The sequence below is a fragment of the Papaver somniferum genome, chromosome 9 (assembly GCF_003573695.1).
Source record: "Papaver somniferum cultivar HN1 chromosome 9, ASM357369v1, whole genome shotgun sequence".
In the NCBI taxonomy this organism is placed as follows: Eukaryota; Viridiplantae; Streptophyta; class Magnoliopsida; order Ranunculales; family Papaveraceae; genus Papaver; species Papaver somniferum.
Genome location: NC_039366.1, coordinates 8,036,727 through 8,043,840, shown reverse-complemented (window position 1 = coordinate 8,043,840; position 7,114 = coordinate 8,036,727). Strand labels below are relative to the sequence as shown.

General features: G+C 34.5%; 1 long non-coding RNA gene across 1 annotated transcript; it reads left to right on the top strand.

Moving 5' to 3' along the window:
* Window positions 1–3,585: 3,585 nt before the first annotated feature.
* Window positions 3,586–4,051, top strand: LOC113308275. Its single transcript, XR_003339631.1, has 3 exons — window positions 3,586–3,651; window positions 3,786–3,855; window positions 3,938–4,051. It is a non-coding gene; the product is annotated as an uncharacterized LOC113308275 (long non-coding RNA).
* Window positions 4,052–7,114: the final 3,063 nt, after the last annotated feature.

Genomic DNA, 7,114 nt, shown 5'->3' with positions numbered 1-7,114 from the left:
TTCTGTTTTGTTTGATCTCAAGTTTCAAGTGAAGATGACGTGGATGCAAATAAAGGAAAGCGGGGTAAGACAAGATTACCAAAGCTTTTAAGGGATACTAATGGTGAAAGGCGGACTGTTACTTATGATGAAGCCAACCAAGCAACTGGTAAAAATGGTTGCTTGCTCTCAAGTTACATAGGCAGCGAAGTTGGTCCAAGTCTTGGACTGAAGTATACTTGTTGGAAAGAAGTTCCACCTGTAGTGAAGAAAAAGTTATGGGAGGACGTAACGGTATGTATTAATTAATGAAATGCCCAATGGTAAAATCCCTACCAATGTTTTATATATGTATATATCACTTAGTCGATGTTTATTTACCTCCAGTTTAAGTTTGATCTCGACGAATCAAAGAGGAAAGATGTGTTGAGATAATTTTCTGACTTTTGGCGAGGATGGAGGAAACGAACTGCTTCCAAGCATGTTACCCCATTCGAAAAAAGCCGAAAAAAGCTTAAGAATGTTCCTTTAGATTTAAGAGGTTTTGTAGAACAAGAAGAATGGAAAGAGTTTGTAAAACGAAGATTGAGCGAGAAAGGCAAGGTATGTCAATTGAGCTAAACAAGATTGGGTCGAGAATAATCTTGTTACTATATAGAACTAATACATTTTTAATTTTCAGGAGTTGTCTGAAATTGGCAAAAAGGTACAAGCTCACCACAAATATCCGCATAGGATGGGACGAAGGACCTATGCTGGATTAAAGGACAAACTGGTTTGCATTCATAAGTTTTTTTTTTAATTTGTGAAGTTAAATGTTGAAATTAATTCCTGAGAGAGCTCGTGTATACATTCTCATTTTTTTTCTTCTGTTTTTTACTTGAGTTCGCTATTTGCTTCCAAAGTTTCTAACTTCAATTTTTTTGTGTTCTGTTGACATAAGCTTTTAGATGAAATATAGTGTTATACAACATAAGCATCAAACTGATATTAATGTATTTGCTGTATAGAAAAGAGACGGAAAGTGGACAAGTGATGCACCCCCTCCACGAGAATTATTATGGATACTTGCACGCCAAAATGAAAATGGGGAGTATAAGACCGATGAGATCGGTGAAGTTGCTGCTCAAATTGTAAGATACACAACTTCAATTTAATTATACACAGATTCTATTTTAAAATAAGTAGCTATCCAGTTTAACTCTTTATGTGTGAAAAATTTTGGTTTTGTAACAGGATGACTGCTCAAAAAAGATCAAAGAGGGTGCAATTGTCTGTGAACGTAAGAGAGATGCCCTTGTAAAGATTTTGGGCGAAGAACATGGTGGAAGAGTAAGGGCTGCAGGTACAATAGTGACCCATAGTCAGTATTTTGACACTCCTCGACAGCGTGGATCATCAAATAAAGATAATCTGAATAAAATCAGAGAACTGGAAGAGCAACTAAGAGCGAAAGATGTGCAAGCAAGAATAAGTGAAGAGAACTTGAGAAAAGAATTCCAACAACAATTGGAGGAACAGTCACTAGACACAGAGAGAAAATTTCAGCAACAATTCCTTCAGTTCAAAGAATTATTGGACAAATCCCAATCTGATACGATTCAGCCACCTATGATGTCCTCAGAAAATGTCCCTGCCTTAGTGAGTTGTTTTTTTAGTTCATATTTCTAATTAAATAGAAATGTAGATAGTATGCTGAACATAGAAAGTTATGAAGAAGTAAATACAAAGTTAATGTTTGTTATGATGAAGTTAATTATGGTATCTTGAACCCGAATGAATTGGGTTAATCTGGTTTGATATTTTTTGAACACCTTAATGGAAATGGCATTGCAAATTTTTCAGGGTGCTGAGGATAAGGACTTAGCTGAAACCTGGGGGGAAGCTGTTCACGATCCGAAAGGAAAGGCCCAAAATATTCGGGTTTGTCAAAATTTGAACTTTAGACTTATACTTATTGTTCTTGTGTACGACGTACCTTTGTCGTAATCGAGTTTCAGTAAGTAATCAGGATATATTGAGATTGATGAAATTTTTTTTGTTGGATATCAATTTTTTAGAGACATAATGGGGCCAAAATCTCTAAACTGGATGCTAGAAAGACCTCTCAAGAATTGAACAGTACATCTGTCCCGGCCTCTCTTCAAGTGCCAGCCCAAGTGAGTGTTTTATTCGGTTTCTTTTCTACATTTGTTATCCTCAAATGTTTGGAATCTTGTACCTAATTATGATATGGTGATAAATCATAGTTAATTTTGTTGATCCTGATTTTGTTACTCATTTAATTTATCTAGGTACCTAATTCGATGCAGTCCTCAAAAAAAGTGGTTGCACAGGTGAGTTGTTTAATTTGTTAGAAATCAAACCAGATTAATTGATTATGCAGGACATTCATATGTTATTATATGGCGCCTGCAGCCACCAACAGGACCACCTCATCCACCTTCTAACAGGGTAAGTTTCTTAATCTAAAGACCCCCTACTAATGGCGTTCTCATCTGAAACTAGATAACTCCAAATATAATTTTAATATTTGTCATGTAGAGCCACCCGTGTGAATTGTACGACAAAATCAGCAGGGTTGTTGCGCTGGGACATGTTATTCACAGCGACTCAAAAATGATCCATAGAAAAAAAATGCGTGATGATTGTTTGCGTGTGTCGGTGGATCTTGTGGAGATAAAAACTGCAATACTTCCATATCCATCTGGTGATATTGTTACTGTGCATGATGCCCGTGAAAGTGTTGTTCAATGGCCAAAACACTTGGTGGTCCTTGTCAGAAATGTATTCTAATCTCATTATTTCTTTTCAATTATAAAATCATTTACAGCATAGTTTAATATCTCTTTTAGGTGTTGGTCGTCTTGTACTTGAACTTTTTTATTGGAGGAGCGAACGATATTGGACGCATTTGATGAATTTCTTAAGAGAGCAAAAGAAGTGTTCAGAAGCAGGGCTATGATCGGAGTTGAGTTGCATCGCAATGTGTTTGGTCAAATTGTAGATGTGCCTATACATATGGCACTAGAAGATATTGAGTTTGTTTGCACGTCTCAGAAACTTACGAACAATGCTATAGTCTTATTCATCCGGTAAGTCTTTGTTGATTGTTGCTTTCATAAATAATTTCTTCTTGTTGACTAGATAAGGGTATTCTATTGGAACTCGTGTTTTTATTTGTTCCCAGATTTTTGTATGAAAAATTGGATTGCGATGCACGGAAAACCAAGTTCGTATTTATGAATCCAGCGGCAGTTTATTTTTCAGTCAATAAAACAGAATTCGTGAAAAATGTATTAAATAGATTGAAAGATTCTGTGCCGAGTCGAAAATACATATTTATTCCTTGTAATACAGGGTAAGCGGAAAATGCATTACATTATTCATCTCGAATTTAGATATATTTTTTTCTTCAGATTTTAACCTTAATTTGCATATCAAGTAAAAAAACCCATTAGAGTTAGGGTTGTTTTCTTTTTTTTGAAGCATAGTTAGGGTATTCTGTGATATCATCTGGTGTTGCTGACATTGCTTTTGCATATACTAACTTATTCTCTGTTCACTTTGTAGAATTCATTGGGTACTAATTGTATTTTCCGATGGGGTATTTTATTACTTAAATTCGTTGGATGAGAAGTGTAGATACAAACTAGAGGAGCAAATGAGCACGTAAGTTGATTTTGGGTTTGAACTTTTTTGTATGCATAGAAGGTAAAATGCTTGAACTCATGGCAGTTCCATTAAAGGATTTATGAAACTAGTATCCAGTTTTTAATAAAATATATCTCTTTGTTCTTCACCAGTGTTTCAAAAGCTTTAAGAAAATTAGGTGTCAAGCGAACTGCAGACAAATTATTCTGGGTGGACGTGAAGGTAAGAAAAAGGAACTTAAGATTAATACCGTTATTTTACCATTATTTTGTCAACTCTTAAAGAGTATGTTTGAAATACGTAGAATTGATACATGCAGCACAACCCTAAACAAAAAGGAGATTGGGAGTGTGGATTTTTTGTGATGCTATATATGAAGCACATTATAGAAAGTCATGACACTTCAATGAGGAACCCTAAAGAGGTAGTGATTCAACTTTTTCATGCATCTCAATATGTTTCCATGATGTTACAGTAACAATGTTTTTAACAGAGCTTACATGTGTTTGAACTCTTTGACTGCAGATGTTTATGTCCGGGATGAACTATGGTACGACAGAAATTGATGAAATCAAAAGAGAGTGGATGGATTATATTTCACCAATTCTTGAGAAGTATGAGAAAACAATTTGATGTTTTTTCACCAATTCTTGAGAAGTATTGAGAACAAAAATTGTTGTTTAGCTTGAATTAATTAATTTAATGACGTTTTAAATATTGTCTTCCTAGCTCCTTATTTTAGTTTGAACTTTATAAGATTGGTGCAACTATGATGCAAATGGTGTTCCTAAGTCTTAACTGTCTGATTAGGTTTTTCTTCTCTCTTCTTTCTTTTAATTTAAATTTAAATTTATAATGCAAATGGTGCTCATAATTCATTTTGAATAGGACATACCTTCCCTGCTGGGGATCTGTGTGAAGGAGAACTTAACAGGTTTCCGTGATTACTTGAACCAAAGATAGATTGTCTTATTTAGGTGCCCCTAGGATTTTACGAGGCATGTACTTTTTTGAGTGGGAATGCCCAAATTTTGGGGGAAGTTTAATTGAGTGGGAATTTTTTTGGTCAAAGTGCTCAATTTTGGGACCATGGAACATAGTGTGGGTCATTGCTAAATGACAAAAAAAAACAAAGATAAAGACTAGATAATCAACATCCAAATCAAAATAGTGATTACATATTCGCTTACAAGAATAACAAAAACATCAAAATACAAAATAATCAATACCCTAATATAAATAAGGACATCTATAAGTATATCGCGAAGAGAAAGAACGATAAACCGCAAAGATATCCAAACCCAGGGTCATGAAGATAGTCTAGACTAGACTTTCTACTTTACCCCCATTTAGTCATGTCATGTTTCTACATGACCTTCATCCTTGCATTGGATATGAAAATTTGGTGAATATTAAATTCTTTATGTCATACTTTTTTAAAATCTTGACCCGTTGCATTGGAGTTTCTCTAGCAAAGTTTATGTTTTGGGTTATATTGCCCAGTTTTTGAATCACTTGATGACTTTGGGTGAATAACCATACCTCTGGTCACGTGAGAGGTTTCATGTCACAATGTCGTATTTTGAACGTAGGTTTTGGGTTATGAGGAAATGCTTGAGACATAAAGTGGATTTTGGGTCACATTACTCAAAATTTCTATTGCATGGATGATTTTGGGTCACAAATTTCGAGTCTGTATAGGTTTCGAAGGACTTCTTCCTTCTTTTTTTTGGTGAGAAATACACCTTAGATTTAACGAAGCAGAGGGTTCATTAAGGGTTCGTTAAGATTTCTTCCAGTTAAGGGTTCCTTTCTAACAAGACTATCCAAAAAAGAAGGAAAGGAGACCCAAATATCCTTGACACAGTATTTTCTAGCCCGACGTGCAAGCCGGTCTGCTAGATTGTGTTTTAACACGCTTTATAATTATATACACAATTTTAAAAGAACGAAAACTAGAAACCAAATTCCGACAGTCTTCAAGAAGATCACTGCTTCTCCACGCAAAATTTTTATTGTCTTCATTCACAAAATCCACCAACTGAAGAAAATCACTAACAAAGATGACTTTAGAAAGATTCATCTCTTTAGCCCACGAGATTGCCAAAATTAGAGCAGACGATTCAACACCAACTGCATCTGGATTCATCCCAAAGTCTGAACGAGTTCTTCTTATTTTGCTTGCAATACCACACCAAATAATACCCAATCCCATATTAAAATTATAGAAGGAACATCTATGAACATAAAGTGCTCCACATCTGCTCTAAGAATTTTAACATCTCTATTCACTTTTTTAATCAATAAAGGGGGAGCAATATCAGTGTTAATCATTCTTCTAGCATCAATAATACCTTTTTTCAAATCTATAGTAATACTCTTGAAGATTACATCATACTTTAACTTCCAAATGAACCACATAACAATAACACCTATACTTGGCCAGCTAATAGCAAAAGGGGATATGCCAAGGGTATGATCATGCCAGTACAGAAATAACTCATCAATCTAATCCAGATCAGTAGTAACTAGATGTTGCAGAGAAACCCCGAAAATATGAGATGCAATGGGACACTTAACTAATAAATAAATGCATAACAAACTCTTCCTCATTTTAGCATAAAGGACATTAATCATCCACGTAAGGCTTATAGAACTTAAGCAAGGAATTAGCAGGTCGCATATGAGCAAAGATTTTTCATAGAAGAACTTTATTTTCGGAAGACAATCAATTAACCATACTTTCCTCCATAAACAAGCATCTTCCAAAGTATTATTCTCATTCATATAAATCCTATAAGTTGATTTAATCCCATTTTTCTCTTCCTGGTTACTTTCAATTGTGATCCAAATCTATCTATTTTTTCAGATCTTCCAGATTGATCTGGGTATAACCATTATTTACTAGTATTATTAAATAAATCATCGTTTTCTCAAACGATTTTAGGGTGTAAATATGATTATGGTATTTGTATTTTGTTATTAATTGATTTCATATCTAATGGCTCTTATATGCCAATTAAAGATTATATTATCCGTAATGTAGAATTTTAAAGGTGGAATTTATGGGTCTATGGGATTTGGTAGAATTACGTTTCCCGCTATATGTTTGGTTACCCGAATCCTTGGAATCATGTTTCCTACGGGATTCAGTTTTCCAGCAAATCCTCCACATGGAGTCCGACCCTCCCCCTAAGATTTGCTGCGAAACTTATCAAGAGATTTATGGACCCACTTTTTTTTAACTCTAAATCTTATATACAGACTTGAAAGTAATGCCAAACGATATAAAGACTTTAACACAAGAAAACTCTATAAATTTTAGGAATTTTTATTGAGTTACCAAACACACGAGGAATTTACACGAATCCTGAAATTTGTAATCCCATGAAATTATAAATTCCTGTAAAAAGTGTATTATGCATAAAAACCAACCATAAATTTGTGGTTGTTCCTAAAGACCTTCTTTACTCTTCCACTA